Source organism: Callithrix jacchus, chromosome 4, assembly GCF_049354715.1.
Source record: "Callithrix jacchus isolate 240 chromosome 4, calJac240_pri, whole genome shotgun sequence".
NCBI classification, from domain to species: Eukaryota; Metazoa; Chordata; class Mammalia; order Primates; family Cebidae; genus Callithrix; species Callithrix jacchus.
Genome location: NC_133505.1, coordinates 96,001,522 through 96,020,528, shown reverse-complemented (window position 1 = coordinate 96,020,528; position 19,007 = coordinate 96,001,522). Strand labels below are relative to the sequence as shown.

Genomic DNA, 19,007 nt, shown 5'->3' with positions numbered 1-19,007 from the left:
ATTTTTTTCTTCCTAAAATACCAACATCTGATTAAGCCTAATCAGAATTTAGACCATTTGTCGTCTTTAAACTTTAATTCAAACTTTTTTGGTGGGGGGGCTGGAGTTTCGCTCTCGTCATCCAGGCTGGTGGTCAATGGCGCAATCTCGGCTCACTGCAACCTCCGCCTCCTGGGTTCAAGCGATTCTCCTGCCTCAGCCTGCCAAATAGCTGGGATTAAAGATGCCTGTCACCATACCTGTCTAATTTTTGTATTTTTAGGAGAGACAGGGTTTCACCACATTGGCCGAGATGGTCTTGAACTCGTGACCTCAGGTGATCTGCCCACCTCAGCCTCCCATAGTGCTGTGATTACTTGTGAAACCACAGGTGTTTGTGGTTAATACACAAGGAAAGAGAACATTCTAACCCTATTATATAACCTATTTACTGGTTATATATTTATTTATTTATACATATATTTATTTATTTATTTATATTTATATACTGAAAATTAACACCATACCGAGGTCAATAGTATGACACCTGATTGTGATGAGAACAAAAGGTTAAAATGGCAAATATGCTAAAAGTATATGTTTCAAAATCCTATGATATTAAGAAATAAAAAGTGTATGGACTTCAGAAAAGACTCAACACCTTCCAGTAGAGGCCAGCAAGCTTCTGTAGATGCACTGTTAAGTTATTAATAGACCCAATATCTTCTCAGGTGAATGTCCTTAGGGCCAAAAGGCAGTAAAGAACAACCACACCTGGCCCCTCTCCTCCCTCTAGAGGGTGGCCACCCACACACTGTACCAGGTCATAACATTAGCCCTTGTGTTCTATCTATGTCCCTGGACCAACCACTGTGGGCAGCCTCACTTGATGATTATAATCATAATGGCAATAATCATAACAATAAATTAACCTAGGGCACTTACACTTTTCTGTACAGTGCTGCACATGGCCAAACAGAACCCCATGCTCATTTGTGTGTCCAGGTGTGCTTCTCAGTTTTTATTTTACCAAGGCTGATGTGAGAATCGTCCCCTAAAACAGATTTTTTTTTTTTTGAGATGGTGTCTCACTTTGTTGCCCAGGCTAGAGTACAGTGGCAAAATCTCGGCTCACCACAACCTCCGCCTCCTGGGTTCAAGAGATTTTCCTGCCTCAGCCTCCCAAGTAGCTGGGATTACAGGTGCCTGCCACCATACCCAACTAATTTTTGTAGAGACAGGGTTTAACTGTGTTGGCCAGGTTGGTCTTGAACTTCTGACCTCACCCACCTCTGCCTCCCAAAGTGCTGGGATTACAGGCGTGAGCCACAGCACTTGGCCTCTAAAACAGATATTTTTAATATACAGGTTACATGACTGTAAGAAGAATATTCAAATATTTGCACTACTTGAAACATTTCCATTATCTCATGCATTTGGTTCATGCAAATGCAGGTTGTATTTTCGGTAGCCCAATGTCTAAGGAAGGAAGGTTACACAATTTGGATAAATTACATTTCAAAAGTTTGTAAAGAAATTAGTTGGAACCCAGAATGTGCTTTTTCCTAGAAACAGGTTATGAGTAATGGTTAGTTTCCTAAATCAGCTCCCAAACTCATATCTGTATAGCATTTCTTTTTTTGTTTCATTTTGTTCAGTGAACAGATATTTGTCATAATTCAATGAGAGACAGAAATTAATACTGTGGTCTAGGTATAAGTGAAGGGCTCTGAAGGAACAGAGCAGGAGCACATAATTCTAATGAGAAGATGAGGGAATATGTTGTGGAGAGGGAGATACGGATAGAATTTCAGCAGATGGGAAATGGGGGTTTAGTGTTTCTTTGCTATATGTCTGCAGCACCTTCTCCATGTTTGTCATAGCAGCTATTACATTGTATCGTCATTGAATTATTGCTTATCTGTCTTCTCATTTGGACAGTTTGATCTTTGTACAAGAGTTGGAGGGGAGTGTTTTCGGTGTACAAATCTGCAATATATATCCAGGTCAACATGATAGCCTTTTGGTGAATGCTGTGTCAAATAAATGAAAGGCATCATTTAGCAAAGTTCTAGAGGTAGGGAAGTATGTGGTTTGTATCAGGTGAGGATGAGAGGAAGGCTTGGAACCAGCTCACTGAGGCCTGAGGCCTTGAATGCCAGCAAACATGGTATCATTGGAGAAGGAAGTTCTGATGCTTTTTTTTTCAGCCACACTTAACTTCTATCCATACAGTAATTTTTTATGGGAAAATCTCTTTGGTATTCCAGCTAAGGAACCCATCTTCTTCTAGTATCAAAGAAGCATACACTTCCTCCAGGGAAAGGCAGAGATTGCAAGGAAGCAGTAATTTATCTCTATAGATGGGTATAAATGAGCTAGTGGCTCACTTTCCACCAACCTTCTCAGAGTTCACAATTGGAGAACAAAGGGTAGTTGCTCCCAGGAGCTTTCATGAGTACTTGCCTGACAGTCAGATTCAAGTATATTGAATCTTATTCAGCTTATTCAGAAAGTGGGGGATGTTTATAAGTCAGGGACAGCATGCATTTTATAAAAATGTTTTCAGTCTGATTCTCTTTATTTGTACCACCCACACAAACATACATAGAAAATTTTGCTCAAATTTTCTTTGCATTATCAATTTATTTTTCTCCCTCCTCCACTTTAAAGTCTTAAGCTAATGTTTTGCTGTTTATTTTGCATTTTTTAAAAAACCAGTCAGGAAATTTAGGTCAGAGTGACACTCACCCCAGCTGATGGCAAACAACCTTGACTCAGAGCCTGAGCAGCCTTCTCTGGCTAGCTGCAGAGTTCGCTCTCTAGGCTTCAGTTTCACCACTATAATTATGAGCGAGAAGCCTATAGTTAATTACAATGCATGAATGGGAGATATTCCTGGACTTATTTGCATTCATTACTTGCTGGTAGTTTCTCTGTTGAGGTCTCCATCCTTGTTTTTACAGAAATTTTGGCAGTGTTTCTGCAGTTGGTGTGTGAATTTTTATGATCTGTTGCATGTTATTCATGCAGTTTCCTGCCCTGTAATGGTATCAGTTTTCCAGACGCAGAGGAATACAAACTAAAACCCAGGAGCCTGCATTAGCATAAAATGTCCCAGTTCTGTCAGTTTGATTAATTTGTCTCTTTGTCTCCACTCTATATGATAAGTGCTATTAATGGTTGCAGCACTTCATATGTCAAAGTCTTTCTTCCTAATGACTTGAAAATGCGGTTTATTTCCACCCTTTTTGTATTATTTTTCTCATTTAGCATTCCACTCAAGTATAGATTTATGCCATGCTCTTTCATTATCTTACTGGTTGCAGCACTGGAGTGATTACATATGGTGTAGAGTATGCGTAAAGATGTGATCCCAGGGGCAGCAGCTGCTGATGCAAGCTGAAAATAGATCCAGCGTACGCTCAGCACTTTTCCCAGAGGCCTTTTATTTATTAGTAACAGCCTTGGTACAGGACAGATTGGATCCTCATTTAGCAAGATGACTTTTTGCCTTTCTGAACACTGCAGTGACTTTGCTCTATTTACTGACACTGCTGTGTAATTTTTTCAGCTGCCTTGTATCTCAGCAATGACTTAACCTAACATAAATTGTAACATAATCTCGATATATAATGAACTCAAGAAGCAACAGGCTCCATTTGAAGTAATAGAGCTTGACAGATCTAAGGTTTAAATTAAATAATCCTATTTGTAAGACAGCATTTGTACATGGTACACTGCTTTAAAATGAATTTCTATTCTTCAATGGTTCTTACACTGTCTTTAGTATTCTCTTTCAAAAGGACTTTTCTTCAGAAAGAAATGCATTGCAAAGCCGACAGCTCTTTCATAAGGAAAAAATAAGATGAAATGGTTTTTTCACCCAGTTCAATCACTGAACTGGAACCAGCATCATTAATGATTTGAAATGGGTGGTTATTAATCCAAACTGGCAAATCCAATAGCTCAGACTCTTCTATCAGCACAGTACATCTGTGATACAAGTATAATAGCAGAATTTAGAATTAAGATAATAGTTAACATTATGTATATGGTTTTAGGTTCAAATATATATTTTTTCATAAATTTGAAAAGTCTCAATAATAAACATACGTATTCATTTTCCAAATAAATCCAAGAAGGGCTCTTATTTTGTATTATCATTCTTTTTGAGAGATGTACTTTCAGTAGGATAAGGAGAAAGTTCATTGTATATCTTAGCAAATAACATCTAAATAACAGTTTGTCACTGCATGATAAAATTGGCCAAATTGCAAAAATGAAAACTAGTAACATTAAAAGTTTACAGACAAATGACAAACTGAGAGTATTACTTATTGGCAGGACCTATTAATATGATGAAGAAGCTTTGAAGAAAAATGAATTTGTAAATAGTGAGCAGACCTCTTTCTGGTGAAGTAGTAGATAAAGGAGGCAAAAAGCCCAGGCAAGTTAATAAATTTGCTTATTCCTATTTTATGTATGATTTTTTTTTTACCTGCCTCAGAGCCAGCGAGGTATCTGGACAGTTCCCTCCTATTGCCTTTGAGATAGTACCATGATTTTTTTCTCTTTGGTAACAGAGATTTTATATGATTAAACAGGACTAAACCATGATTTCCTGCTAGGTTAGGTTAAAAATTAAAGCGATGATTCAGAATAGAGACATAAAGTGTGATTGTTTTATTTTAGTGGGTACGAGACCCATAATGTTGAAGGAGCAGTCATTCAAACCATTTCTAAAATAAGCAAAGCAAAGGACACTTGAGTAAAAGAAAAGACCCCCTTTTCCTGCCCACACACACATTTGCAGGAGCAAGTATAAGACCACAGCATTTTATCAGCTGTGATCATTGTGGTTTATATATCTTTAAAGTTTGTTTGGAAGTTTAGACTGCTAGTAACCTGCTGTAATGAGAGCAGCAGCTTGCCCCTGCCTTACAGATGCCCCCTAAGGCAGTATGGTAATAATAGGATAGAAGGCAAGCAGGAGCTTGCCTACAGCTAATGTGCCTGCTTTCTTACTCTTTATTTTTGTCTTCCTTTCTTTCTCTCCCATCCTGCTTCACGCTCTTGCACACAAAGAGCACCCAAGCTGGTTCTCCAGGCTCATCCCTAATTCCCTCCTTGTGACACAGTAATGTTAGAGCTGATTTCATTCTCCATCTAGTGGCCTCAGAACAGTGGGTGATCTTACTTGCTATAGGAGAAGTGATACTCAGGCATGACAAGATGAATTAAGGATGGGGTTTAAGTATTAACTCTTAATTTCCTAGCTCTTGTGGTTCTAAATTAGATTCCATGTTGTTTAACTGTGAGAATGTGAGCATTTATATGTATGTATGTCTGTCTCTGACGCAGTGTTTGATCAATTGAATTGACCTTGTTTTTCCCCTTAAACACTTAGACTGTATTATGGAAAAAAAAACAGCCCAAATGAAGAAAAACATTTCACATATCTTGTCAGATATTTTATTGGGACCTCTGAAGATGATTCTGCCACCAGATCTGAAACGAGAACAAAAGCACTTCATTTTGATAAGTGGGACTTTGTTTTTCTCTGCAACCTTTTTATTTCCAGGATATCTTAGGAGAGTTCTCTCTGTTTGGGCTAAGCTTCCCAAGAAATGATGTAGACTCTGAAGGAGGCTCTTGGAGCCAATTATTTAACAAGTGGTTTGTAAACCAAAAAATAAAGGAAGAAATACATTACCAGAGAAGGGCCAGGCAGAGAAAGAAGGAAGAAACCAACTTTATTGAGTATCTACTGTGTGCTAAGTGAATATGAAAGTAATTTGAGCAAAATAGCAAAGATGTGAGAGTATAAGAAACAAAAGAAAGCAAAGGGACTTCCAAAGTTTTTTTTTTATGGGAACATTGTGTTTTGCAGAAATGTTTGAATAGAAGAGAGAAAAGGGAAAAAGGCAAAGAAAAAAATAAAATTGTTAAAGTCTGTGTAAAAAAGTTAATAATAAGGTGAAAGGATTCAGTCACTAGATCGGAACAAAATCAGTTGAATTCCATACCAAGACAGTTGCTAGCAAGTAGAAATATAATATTCATTTTTATTCCTGTATTCCATTAGCAATTTCTGCCTCTTCAAATTCTTTTGAAAATAAAAGAAAAAATCTGCATCTGAAGCTTCACTTGGCTCTCAATCTAAGGTCTGCCTTTTCCAGAAAACATCATCATGAAGCCTAAAATCAATGGGATTTTTTTCAATGGATAGTACAAGCCAATTTTGAGTCTGATTTAAAATGCACTGTATAAATTCATCCTGGCTCGCTACAGCTGTGAGTGTACTCTATTTTCTATTGCTGACTCTTGCAGTAAAACATACATCCACTCCACTTTCCGCACTTCAGATTTCAAGTGGAGGACAGCTATTAGAAGGCCTACTCTCAAAACTGACTTGTTAGACCTTGTAGAACTTGCTTTAAAAGCTACCATGAAGATACATATGTGTCTACTTTTTGAAAATGATCTTTGATCCAAGTAAATTATAGCATTTGTATTTACAGGCATGCAATTATGCATTGAGCTCTTTTAAAGGACAGTTGTAAACAAGCTGGAGCCCATATACCTCTAGTTTTTGTTATCCCTTGTCCCACGAAAAAGATACATATGCCTAATTAAGTTAGGATTTATTACTAAGGCCAGAAGGTGCTAATGGAACAGTAATTTTTACATAGCAACTTTGACTTGCTGCCCTTTAATTGGCAGCAAGGAGAAATGTTAAAAGATCTTGCTAACACAGCATGATGCATGGAACGTGAGGCCATCAGGGAGTTTTTTTGTCCTGTGATATATGGAGAATCATAAAACCTTAGTCTTAAAAAATCATCTGACCCAGCAGTAAGAAAAGGACTATGTTTTAGCTTTTGCATATCCCTTGTGTCTAACACAGTTTTCATGAAGATGATTTTTGAAAATAACCTTTATTGAGCATCCAGGGTATGCCAGGCACTGCCCTCTGCACTTTATATGTTTAACCCATTGACACTCTGGAATTGCTGCCATTATTATCTCCGCATGGCAGGTGAGGAAACTGGAGCAGGAGAGGTTAATTAATTTGCCAAAAGGTCAGCTGCTAAACAGAGGAGCCAGGACTTAATGCCAGGCAGCCTGACTCCACAGCCTAAGTTCTCAACCCCTTTCTTCAATGACAAGAGTAAGACTCACTAAAAATGCAGATGTCTGTGTTTTTAACAGGTGGGAAACTGAGGTCCAGGGTCACAAAATCACTCAGCTGTAGGTTTGGAGAATCAGTGAGTATCTCCAGCTCTAGTTCAAGTTTTCTCTGTACCACACAGAAGTCACCATGAACCCAGCACTAGAAATTTGTCTTTACACAATAATTGTTAGAAAGGATGCTGAAAAAAATGAAATGTAAAGTGATAATGGAGAGAATATCTGAAATCTGAAATAAATTTTCTTCATTTTTCTTTCACTTTATGCATTAATGAATGGCCCTCCACAGTTTATGTCAGCTGATAACATAAAGACATGAACATCTATGTCACTTTAGCTTACGTAAGAACCTACCTTGCTGGGGGCCTCCTCTATATTTTGAGACACTGAAAAAATAAGACTCCTCTAGGAAACCAGCTAGGCAGATTTTATAATCCAGTATAGCAGGCATGGATACTGACTCCCAAAGATACCCATGTCCTTATCCCCAAAAACCTATGAGGGTGTCATGTGACATAGCAAAATGGACTTTGCGGATGTGATTAAGTTAAGGATCTTGAAAAGGGGAAGTATCCTAAATGATTACAATGGTCTTAAAAGAGGAAAGCAGGGGGCCGGGCGTGGTGGCTCAAGCCTGTAATCCCAGCACTTTGGGAGGCCCAGACGGGTGGATCATGAGGTCAAGAGATCGAGACCATTCTGGTCAACATGGTGAAACCCCGTCTCTATTAAAAATACAAAAAAATAGCTGGGCACGGTGGCACGTGCCTATAATCCCAGCTACTCGGGAGGCTGAGGCAGGAGAATTGCCTGAACCCAGGAGGCAGAGGTTGCGGTGAGCCGAGATCGCGCCATTGCACTCCAGCCTGGGTAACAAGAGCGAAACTCCGTCTCAAAAAAAAAAGAGCGAAGCAGGAGGATCAGAATCACAAAGTCCACTTGGAAGTTTGAAGTCCACTCAAGTGATGATGGAAGAAGCTTCCAGAAGTCCAAGTGGAAACCCTGGCCATAGAACTGGTGGGTTGCTCCACAATTATGAAAATCGACAAACAGGTCCTGGGAAGAAGGTCACCTTTCTCCTGCTTTTTCCCCGTCTCTGACCATGGCTATATGCAGCATTGTCTCACTTATACTAGCTTGTTTATTTTCCCAGTCACCTTTATTTTTGATATTTTCTTTTTTTTTTTTTTCATTCTTTAGAGATGGGGTCTCACAGTGTTTCCCAGACTGGTCCTAAACTCCTAGTTTCAAATGATCCCCCTTCCTCAGCCTGCTGAGTAGTTGGGATTACAGGCCCAAGTCAACATGCCCAGCCATCTTTGTTTGTTTGGTTGGGTGTTTTTTGGGTTTTGTTTTTGTTTGTTTTTTGAGACAAAGTTTTGCTCTTATTGCCCAGTCTGGTGTGCAGTGGCACAATCTCAACTCACTGCAACCTCCTCCTCCTGGGTTCAAGGGATTCTCCTGCCTTAGCCTCCGGGTAGCTGGGATTACAGGTGTGCGCCACCTCACGCGGCTAATTTTTGTATTTTTAGTAGAGACAAGGTTTCACCATGTTGGCCAGGCTGGTCTCGAACTCCTGACCTCGTGATCTGCCCACCTCAGCCTCCCAAAGTGCTGGGATTGCAGGCATGAGCCACCATGCCCGGCCCATCTTTTTTTTTTTTAAAGACCCTTCACATCTCATAAGAACTTACACCTCTTTCTCATTGCCAGACCAGAATGACTTATTGGGAAAGTATGCTGTTTTTAAAAATCCTACATTAGGCAGTAACTAAAACAACAGACTGACATCAAAGGTGTCCATTTAAAGAAGACTCTAGGCTACAGAATTCTGAGCCCTATCCTCCTCCGTTATTTATGACTCTGAAACCTAAACTACCTTGAGTCTGCCTGTGAACCGCTACGTAATTTCTATTACACACTGTAAGGTGTCCCCAATGGCTTCCAGTGGTACCTTGTGTTTGCTGATGAGGTATCCAGGTTGTGACTTTGGTTAATTAGTTAGAAGCAACATAATGCTTTTCTTAATTGTTCTCAGTCTTAAATTTGCCTCTACTCTCAAGAGTTCGCCAACTATTCCTCCTAATGGCCTCTCTCATCTGTCTACATTTCCCTTCCCAATACCACTGCTGAGTCCCGGCCACAGTGGCGCCTTGCCTGGACTTCTGTGATTGGCTTACTGCCTGTCTGGCTTATTCCCCAAATGCAGTCAGAGGAGTCTACCTCATACTCTCCTGCCTGACACACTCCAGTGAGGCTCCTGGGCCAGCCTCAGTGGAGGACACAGAAGGGCCTCAGCCTGTCCCCTGCTCCCTTTTCCAGTTTCAATGTGCCCTTACCCTAGCTGCTGCTCCTGCCACACCACATTATGTGCTGTGTTCTCTCTTAGGTCTTTGTACATTTCATTTCTTCCACGTAGAACACCAGCTTCCACTCAAAACCTAGCTAATCCTCCTCAAGCTGCAGCTCATATGTCACCTCCTCAGAGTTAGATGCACTTCTGTCAGCAGCTTCCCCTGTGATATGGTTTGACTGTGTCCCCACCCAAATCTCATCTTGAATTATAGCTCCCATGATCCCCATGTGTTGTGGGAGGGACCTGGCAGGAGATAACTGAATCACTGCGGCGGTTTCCCCCATACTGTTCTTCTCCTGGTAGTGAATAAGTCTCGTGAGATCTGATGGTTTTATAAGTGGTTTCACTGTTCACTTGGCTCTCATTCTCTCTTTACCAGCAGCCATGTAAGATGTCCCTTTGCTCTTCCTTCATCTTTTGCCATGATTGTGAGGCCTCCCCACCCATGTGTAACTGTGAGTCCATTAAATCTCTTTTACTTTATAAATTACCCAGTCTCAGGTATGTCTTTATTGTTTTTAAGACAGAGTTTTGTTCTTGTTGCCCAGACTGGAGTGCAGTGGCACAGTCTCGGCTCACTGCAACCTCTGCCTCCCAGGTTCAAGCAATTCTTCTGCCTCAGCCTCCCAAGTAGTTGGGATTACAGTGCCTACCACCAAGTCCAGCTAATTTTTTTGTATTTTTAGTAGAGATGGGGTTTCATCATGTTGGCCAGGCTGGTCTCAAACTCCTCACCTCAGGTGATCCACTTGCCTCAGACTCCTAAAGTGCTGTGATTACAGGCATGAGCCACCACGCCCAGCCCAGGTATGTCTTTATCAGCAGCATGAAAATGGACTTACACACCCTATAAGTATGAATCATACTGACAGTTCTTATCATGGCTGTGTTGTAATTACCTGTAGACTTGTCTCTGTCCCATCAGCCTAGAACCTCTCAGACCAAGTACCCTTTCCTTCATCTTCATTGCTTTAGGCCCCAGCACCGAAGACATAATAGAACCATGCAAAGTGGTCAGTATGCATTTGTTAAAGGAATAAGGTGATATGTATCTTATATTGTAAAGGTGCTCACCAGATACATCCCATATTGTGAATTCCCTGTGGAGGAGATTGCCTGGTGTTATTGCCTCATCCTCAGCCTATAAACTTAATCCAGCTAAGTGCTGTAGTGTCACTGAGACTCACTGGTCTGTGCCTGGGGCTGCATGCTTGTCATCTGACAAGCATTTGCAGCCATGTTACTGTGTGGCAAAGGTGAACTGAAACACCTAGGGGAAGGCAGCTAGCTGTGGAGTGTTAATAATTGCCGACAGATTTGGCAGTTCATAAAGTTATGATATCATCCAGGACAAACCAATAACAAATAAAAAGGCCTTTTAGTCTGCATTCAATATAATTTGCTAAAAATGTATTCTATGTGATGAAAAAACGGTGAATTCCAAATTCCCTTTTGTTTTGCACCTAAAAATATATACTGTTCAGGTCCCATATATATTTTTGAGGCATTTTTTTCTCTTTGCCTCACTCTCTTTCTATGACTTTCCCTGCGACCCAGATATAGAAATATCTTGTGTTCTTGTGCTCCCTCTCCTGGTCTTTTCTGTCTTTCAGCCGGAACATATTCCTAGAATTGTACACCACTCAGGTGGGGGCCTGGGCATATGAACAAAGAAGCCAACCAGCGCAGCAGTGCTTGTTGTAAGATCTGGGGGGACCAGAAACAAATTTCCTTCATTTTTTACAGTCCATCTTGACTAAGTGAAAAAGGACCATACAGGTACAGAAAAGAAACATGCCTCACATCCTTTTTGAGAAGTAAAATGCTCTGTAGAAAAATAAAAATGCCAAAAAAACACTATAATAAAAAGCACCTGATATTATGTTTTTGAAACTGTGCCTCCCTGGAGATATACAAATGCATGTATAAATGTGCTCAATCTGTTAATGGTGCTAATTACCTAATTATCTGGTCAGGTACAGTAATAAACCCCTTTGACATTCTGTTCCTTCCATATGCTAGATAAAGTGTTCTGATATCTGGTCTGTGACTGTATGCTGTGCACACCAAGAGTCAGGATGTGGAAAGATTGTCAAAGCCTGCTGGTGGCAGCACTTCACTTCAGATCACAAAACTCGGAACAGGGCAGTGCCAGGCCCCATCTTGAGGTGGCTGGACAGCACTGTCGTCCTTACTCCTCACCAGGGAGGCCTGTACTTCAGGGGGCCTCTGTGGCTTGCGCGTGCTCAGAACTCTGACCCTGTTCACCTTCTTTCTCCTGCTGCAGTTGTTTATTAGACACGTTACAATTTTATCTGTTACCTTACATTCTATTTTCCCTATTTGACTTTCCGAAATGCCTTCCTTGCTAACTCTGTGGTCTTTCCTACTTCAGTGTAAGAGAGGATTTTTTTTTCCCAAGCTAATCTAAAAGACAGTTATTCCCCAACCCCCACCATCTAAAATTCTCTTCTTCTAACTTAGCAGGTTAAGGATGAACCAGTTTTGCTCATTTAACTTGCCCAGCCTTCATTTCCAAGCCAGCTTGCAGGCTTTTCTCGCCGTCCTGCAGTTCCAGCAGGACTGGTATGTGTGTCCTCTTCCATCTGTTTTGCCCCATGATTTTCCCAGCACCGTCAGCCTCTTCCCAACAGATCATTTGTCTTCCCACTGTGTCATTCCGTTTTATGAGCCCCATTTGAAGTTTCCTTTAGGTAGGGTGGAGGGCACTGGTTTCTCAGGTAGAGAAGGGTGTTAATCCCAGGTACTTATGGTAGAGCCTTTCCTAGAAAGCCTGAGGCTGTTTTGACATCTGCCAAGATCAGGATCACAATATTTGGAGGGCAAAGGCTGACTCATGTTGGTGCTGCGCTCTCCATCTCCCACCTACTCTCATCCAAGCATCATGGCAGAGTGGTGGCCACCTACATTCACCCATCATGTCTCATCTTTTGTTGTACTAAGAGTCTCAACAATTGTTAGGCCAACATCAGTTATTCTCCTATTTTATATATCATTCATACATTGTGAGTTCCTCCAGGAATTCTTACCTTTTTAAGACTACATTTTTAAGACAGATTCTTTTTTATTATTATTATTTGAGACAGTCTCATTCTGTCACCCAGGCTGGAGTACAGTAACATAATCTCAGCTCACTGCAACTTCTGCCTCCCAGGTTCAAGCAATCCTCATGCCTCAGCCTCCCTAGTATCTGGGACTACAGGCATGTGGCACCACACCCAGCTAATGTTTGTATTTCTAGTACAGGTGGGGTTCACCATGCTGGCCAGGCTGATCTTGAATTCCTGACCTCAAGTGATCGCCAGCCTCCCAAAGTGCTAGGATTACAAGCATGAACCACTGTGCCCAGCCCACAACAGACTCCTAAAACTGTATTTTTTGCTTCTTCCAAGATCACTTCAGCATCCAACACAGTAAATGCTCAAGTAAATTTTTGCATTGATTATTTAGTAACATTTATGTAAGATGCCTCATATGTACACAAAATACTTATGGCTTTAACACTTCGATGATCTAACGATGTTCTACCAATTTACCTTTTCTTAAATACTGTCATCCAACTAGCATGAAAACGTGACCTTTTGTTAATTCTTTCTAAACATGTAATATCATTACCTTCTTTAAAAAAATACACTTTTCATCACAATGCAGATTTTTAACAGATTTTATTAGAATTTATGCAGAGGACATGTAAGAAGTGTAAGACTTGGTCCTTTATTTGATTAGAAATTAGAAGAATTTCTAATCAAGACAGGTACGGTGGAATATTCAGATAACAATGCCAAACAGCCCTCCTATGACTAAATGCCAAAACTGATGGTCTGTAAGCAAGCGCTTATTGTCCAGGTTGTAGAAAGGAGGATCCAGTTTAATTGCCACCTCCTTTGCCAGGTTCCCCCTGGCCCTTTCATTCTATGTTGATGGATACCATCTTCCCTCTCCTCCACGGTTTTCATATGTTGGAGTTTTGCAGTTGGAATGGGTAAAGTAGAGTCAAGAACGCATCTAGGCTTGAGCAAATGCTAGTAAGTCAAAGAAAAGGCTAGGAGTCAGGCTTAAGAGGATAATGAGATGAGGCTGAAAGGGGAGTAGATTTGGGGGAAATTTGGAAGGCCGGGCAGAAGAGAATCAAGTTTGCTTTCTAACCCAGGGAGTTGCTGCTTGAAACATAGTCCATGTCAGGAGCATTAACTCAGAGACTTCCCAGCCTCCCTTTGATTGGCTATCCAGAGAGATCACAGAGGGGCAGGAGAGAAGAGAGATGGTATCAACAGAGAGGAGAGTTCTTGAGCACAGAAGTGGGATGTAAAAGCAGTATTAGTTTTCCGTTTTGCTTTGAGTCTCTATATTTTTACCACAGTGGTGACTCTACCTAGAGATTCTTAAGCCCCAGCCTCCTACGCTTGTTAAAGAAAGAAATGACGATGCTATCCAGACACCTGCTAGCTTAGATTGAGGTTTTCAAAGCTACGCTTCTCTTCTAGGAACGTGCCATTAAATTACTGTGGATGAGCTCTATGGATTCTCCCTCCCATGAACCAGCCATTTCTTGCTATAATAGTGCAAGGAAACTAGAGGGCTTGTTTTTCATTAAGGTTTCTTAGGTTTCTGATTTGCAACCTCAGTGACTAAAATTCCATCAAAATACTGGAACACCCCAGGGTAGTATAGGTGCTTTAACTCACATCCTTAAAAGTATACTCAGAAATAGTTTGATTCATCCAAAACAAGAACACCTGGTGTTCTTGAGACTTGGTATATGTCAAAAACAAAAAGTTCATTTTTAGGAAGTTTGGATATCTTTATTTTTAGGAGAAAAGGTGTTTTCCCAGTTATGAGCTATAAATAATGAGGTCTTTCATTATGGTTCCAAGCCACGTTCAAAATAATATGCCCCGGAACAGCCTCCAAGGTACCATTCTGGATGCACCTGTGACTGACTTCCTTTTCTCACGATCCCCTGTGTTAGTGTGAAAAGTGTGTTACAGCTCCACAGAAACTGGACACAACCAACCAGTCATTGTTAGAAATTTCTTTCTCCTCTGTCTCAGCATCTCTGCTGCTGCCAGAGATGACACCATTGTCAAAAATAGGACCTTGCCGGCCTTTAATCCTAGCACTTTGGAAGGCCAAGGAAGGAGGATTACTTGAGCCCAGGAGTTCATGACCAGTCTGGGCAACAGAGTGAGACCCCCCAACTCTACAGAAATTAAAAAGAAATAGGACCATGCCTTTATGCTCCAGCAACCTGAAGTCCCGGACACACTGCTCTTCCCAGCAAAGGCTTGCTCCCAGTTCCTGTTGATGGCATTTGCATGCCATTAAGCTGCAGGACAAGAACCCAGTGGATTCAGGCAAAAATGACACCCATGACCATGCTGATAGATGGTATCAGCTCCCTTTTCATTCCCTCCCTTGACAGAGAGGAATAACATACAGAAAAGATTAGAACTCAATTAAGGAGCAGGGAGGGGAAGTGGGTGAGTGACAAACCTGACTTCATGCTCCAATCTAGGAGTGTGGGTGTTGGATCATAACAATTTCTGCAGCCCTAAGAGCTACAGAGCAGTATGTTCAGTCTGGGAGTCCTATAGCTTCAGGGCAGCCATTGTCCAATTCACATATGGGGTTTTGTGTTAATGGCTGCTGTTTAAATCCTCACAGAGCACAGATGGTGCCTGCATTGCATCAGCATTAACTGTTCTCCATTGGCAGAGCCCATTGCAGAAACACAAGAAGGGAGAAGAAATCAGAAGTGTATCGTCCCTTTGGCAAAAGTCTGGTTTCCATATATGATTTTTATCACGACTTACTGTACCGCCTTGACTAGCCCAGTCAGCATATCTCAGCTTCTGTTTCATGATGGCTGGTAAAGGACTTAGATGAAAAACTAGACTGTAGAAATACTATCATTGCTGCTGTATCAACCGTGCTGTTAAGGCATACTGTAGCTTTGTTCCTTCTGTAAGCCACAGTAACGCCATTTCTATTGCCAAGGAAAGCCCTCTGCTTGAGAAGCTGATACATAGATCTTCAGAATTTTTAGTGCTTTTCTCTCAAAAACTTTTCAAGTATATTACCTACATGTCTTCAGTTTGTCTTTATTTATTCCTGTTTTGTACATGAAAGGGACAAATGGCAGCAGGTGTCAAGGTCAGATTGCTTTCCCTGCTAAAGACCAGTGGGCCTCCCCTGGTAGCACTGGGTTCTCAAGGCTATTAGAAGATTAGTGGTATGTCAAGCTACTTGCTTCCAGAGGCAAGCAAGAAAATAATATTTTCCATAAGAGATGTGTGATCGCTCAGTTCTTCAGTTCTGATTTCAGATGGAAAATATGACTTCAATTCTTAAAGAAAAAAATCCCTAACCGTGTATGACAGATGTCTTCAAATATGTGTTGGATTGTCATGTGAAAGAGGGGTTCAAATTGTCTGCTTGCCCCAGTGGGCAGTACTAGGGCTAGCTCAGTTTAGTTCAACTAATAGCTATTGAAAGCCTAGGGTGTATAAGGCACATGCTTTCCACTGAAAGTGATGCGGTGCGGAGGGGGAGAGAAGAGGAATATCTTGCTTAACTCATAACACCAATTATGGCAGAAGCCAGCAAGTTTGGTATTGGTAGGAAAGTAAAATATTTGGTAAATCATGGGCTACACCAAGAAGTTACAGTCTCCAGTGCCTATTCATGGGTGAAGCAGGAGTAATATAAAAATGGACTTGGAGATTACTGCCACAGTGATCATTTCTCAGAGAACCCAAGTAACCTGGTAAGCAGAAGGACACCACATTGAAATATGGCTATGGGAAGGAATTCCATATTCAAAATAAAAATGTAACCACTGGAAAGAGAAGCAGAGCAAAAATTATATCTAGGTCAGTCTCTGTGGCTTATGCCTGTAATCCCAGCACTTTGGAAGGTCAAGGTGGGCAGATCACTTGAGTTCAGGAGTTTGAGACCAGCCTGGCTAATATAGTGAAACCCCATCGTTACTAAAAATACAAAAAAAATTAGCCAGGTGTGGTGGCACACACCTATAATCCCAGCTACTGGGAGGCTGAGACACAAGAATCACTTGAACTCAGGAGGTGGAGGCTACAGTGAACCCAGATTGTGCCACTACATTCCAGCCTGGGTGACAGGGTGAGACTCCATATCAAAAAAAAATTATATCTAATAAAGTCTGTAAGCAAATATAGAAATATAGGGCAGGGGCCCGCTGAAGAGCACTAGGAGGAAATTAAAAGAGAGAGGAACAAAATTGAGATTGCAGGAGTTTATGGGTCCTATTGTCAAGAAAATTGAAGGTTCCATGTTTCTATTCTCATGTGCAAAATTAGGTCAAAGGAGAGACATGATGTCAAAATTCAACCATATGAATAGCTACCAGAATTCTCCTCAACCAGTAGATGAACACCTGAGTGTTATTGATTTGCCACATTGACAGTTCCAGCTTCCAGAAAGTAGAGGATACATGGGTAGAACTGCCATTTGGGTTCTAATCTGGCTAAAAGGAATTAACAAGAGTATACATGAGAGGATTCTTGAAAGAAAGCGACAGTATCATCTTAAAGAACATGATAGTCAAAGATTTTGTACAGTCCAAAATCTTTCAAGACCTTTTTTATTTTTATTTTTAAAAATACATAACATAAAATTTACCATATTTACCATTTTTATGTGTACAGTTCAGTAGTGTTAAAGACATTCAGTACTCTTAAGTATTCACATTATTGTGAAACAGATCTCCAGAACTTTTTCATCTTGGAAAATCCAAAACTCTATGCTCGTTAAACAACGCCCCTGCTTTTCCCTCCCCCTCGCCGCTGATACACACGATACTACTTTCTGTTTCTATGAATTTGACCGCTTTTCAATGCCTCATATAAGTGGGATCACACAGAAGTTGTCTTTTTATGATTAGCTTAATTCATTTCGCATAATATCCTCATGGTTCATCCACGTTGGAACACGTGACAGGATATTCTTCCTTTTAAGGCTGAGAGTCCATTGTGTATCTACCACATTTTGTTGATCCAGTCACTCATTAATGGAAATTTGAGTTGCGTCCACTTCTTGGTTACTGTGAATATAGTGCTGGCTGTGAACATGAGTGTACAAACATCTTTTCAAGACCCTGCTTTGGATTCTTTTGAAAATATCCCCAGAACTGGGTTTGCTGGATCATATGGTAGTTCTATTTGTAATTTTTCTAGGAACCTTCATACTGTTTTCCATAGCAGTTGCACTACTTTGCAATTCCTTCAACAATGCACAAGGGCCAAGTGCAGCGACTCACACCTGTAATTTCCGAACTTTGGGAGAATGAGGCAGGAGGATTGCTTGAGCCGAGGAGTTCAAGACCAGCCTGGGCAACATAGCAAGACTATGTCTCTACAAAAATAAAACATGAGCCGGGCATGGTGGTATGTGCCTCTTCTCCTAGCTATTGTGGAGGCTGACATGAGAGGAGCACTTGAGCCTGGGAGGCTGAGCCTTCAGTGAACCATGATCATGCCACTGCACTCCAGCCTAGCTGACAGAGTGAGACCCTCTCTTAAAAACAAAAACAAGGTGCTCACTTCTGCAGCACATATACTAAAATTGGAACGATACAGAGAAGATTAGCATGGCCCCTGTGCAAGGATGACATGCAAATTCGTGAAGCATTCCATATTTTTGAATCTCTGGGACACATTTAAAGCAGTCTCTAGAGGAAAATATATAGCAATAAGTGCCCATATGAGGAGAATGGAGAGATCCAAAATTGACACCCTATCGTCAAAATTGAAAGAGCTAGAGGAGCAAGATCAAAAAAACTCAATACCCAGCAGAAGACAAGAAATAACTAAGATCAGAGCTGAACTGAATGAGATAGAGACACGAAAAACCCTTCAAAAAATCAATAAATCCAAGAGCTGGTTTTTTGAAAAGATCAACAAAATAGACAGACCACTAGCCAGATTGATTAAAAAGAAAAGAGAGAACAACCAAATAGATGCAATAAAAAATTATAAAGGGGAAATCACCACAGATCCCACAGAAATTCAAACCATCATCAGAGAATATTACAAACAACTCTATGCACATAAACTAGTAAACCTGGAAGAAATGGATAAATACCTGGACTCCTGCATCCTCCCAAGCCTAAACCAGGAGGAAGCTGAAACTATGAATAGACCAATAACAAGGTCAGAAGTCGAGGCAGCAATTAAGAGCCTACCACACAAAAAAAGCCCAGGTCCAGATGGGTTCACAGCCGAATTCTACCAGACACACAAAGAGGAGCTGGTACCATTCCTTCTGAAACTATTCCAAATAATCCAAAAAGGGGGAATCCTTCCCAAATCATTTTATGAGACCAATATCATCCTGATACCAAAACTGGCAGAGACCCAACAAGAAAAGAAAACTTCAGGCCAATATCCATGATGAACATAGATGCAAAAATCTTCAATAA

The 19,007-nt window shown here is 40.8% G+C and overlaps 1 protein-coding gene and 1 non-coding gene across 7 annotated transcripts in view; both read left to right on the top strand.

Annotated features, from left to right (window-relative positions):
• BACH2 (BACH transcriptional regulator 2) overlaps positions 1 to 19,007 on the top strand; it is a 396,617-nt gene that overhangs the window by 331,550 nt on the left and 46,060 nt on the right. The window lies entirely within an intron of this gene.
• Positions 18,122 to 18,228, top strand: LOC118153229 (U6 spliceosomal RNA). The gene has a single exon (XR_004742486.1). It is a non-coding gene; the product is annotated as a U6 spliceosomal RNA (small nuclear RNA).